The sequence below is a fragment of the Nannospalax galili genome, unplaced genomic scaffold (assembly GCF_000622305.1).
Source record: "Nannospalax galili isolate Female #2095 unplaced genomic scaffold, S.galili_v1.0 scaffold405, whole genome shotgun sequence".
NCBI classification, from domain to species: Eukaryota; Metazoa; Chordata; class Mammalia; order Rodentia; family Spalacidae; genus Nannospalax; species Nannospalax galili.
This window is the reverse complement of record NW_008354532.1, coordinates 3618359-3619426: the sequence shown is the minus strand read 5'-3', so window position 1 is coordinate 3619426 and position 1068 is coordinate 3618359. Positions and strand designations below refer to the sequence as shown.

The following is a 1068-nucleotide window of genomic DNA, read 5'->3' as shown; positions in this document are numbered from 1 at the left end:
CCTACATGCAAAAACAAGAAACAGAAAAATGGAGAGCTGCTAGTTCATAGAGGTAGTACAAGGACTAAGTATGATATTGCCTGCAAAGTACTAATCCCATGGCGACTATTTGAAAATACTATCTATCATTGCAAATCTACAATTAAGATGTACAAAGGGTCTCTTTGTAGTGATATTTAGAAGCTTCTGATAATTTCAAGATAAGGAAAACTGATTTCCTTCAAACAAGAAAAAGGGAAAGGGAAGAGAGCTTTTTGTTTTTTCATGTAGGAAGTTAGCATGCACTCCCAATAAAATGGACCCAACTTAGGTTCTGACTGAGAAAATAAGGCTTTCCTCCATCTAATGAATCATGTGACTACAGGTAGATTTAACACAAAACTAATAAAGTTTATTTTCAGAGAATCCTTCAATGGTATGGCTTCCTTCCAAAATTTTACCAGGGCCCTAACAATGTGGCAAGAAGTACACTGATTTCTCTTTCTTTCTTTCTTTCTTTCTTTCTCTCTCTCTCTCTCTCTCTCTCTCTCTCTCTCTCTCTCTCTCTTTCACATCAGACTGATAATGTGCCAGTGTGTAACAAAATTTGAGGGCAGCACATGTCACACATGCATGTGAATACCCAGTCATCACGCATATAAACCAAAAAAGGATCTGATTCTAGCTCTTAAAGAACATCTACTGTAGTACACAAGCTTTTGGTCCCTCCAAAATTCAACTCCTCCTATGGTTGAACTATTTGTAATTCATTGAGAACCATGCAGCTCTATGGTTGATAGAGTTGTGGGAAGATGTCTTCATCACCTGGCTCCTGTTTTCAAGTCCCTTAACACCAGACCTTGGGATTAAAAGAAAAGTGCCAATTTATTGTTTTACCTTACTAGAAACTAAATGATTCCTCCCAAGAATGTTAAAACTCACAGACTGGGCACAGATCAGGGAACCCTTTTGAGTTCAAGTGACTGAAGCAATGACCTAAAGATGGCAAACTTCAAAATCGACCCCAAGAAATTGAAAAGGTGCCATTGGCACACTTAGTCACTTCTACTGAAAAATTAAAATGAGCCA

General features: G+C 37.8%; 1 non-coding gene across 1 annotated transcript; it reads right to left on the bottom strand.

Annotated features, from left to right (window-relative positions):
* Positions 1 to 551: 551 nt before the first annotated feature.
* On the bottom strand, positions 552 to 654 carry LOC115067467. Its single transcript, XR_003846880.1, has one exon. It is a non-coding gene; the product is annotated as a small nucleolar RNA U13 (small nucleolar RNA).
* Between the last annotated feature and the right edge of the window lie 414 nt (positions 655 to 1068).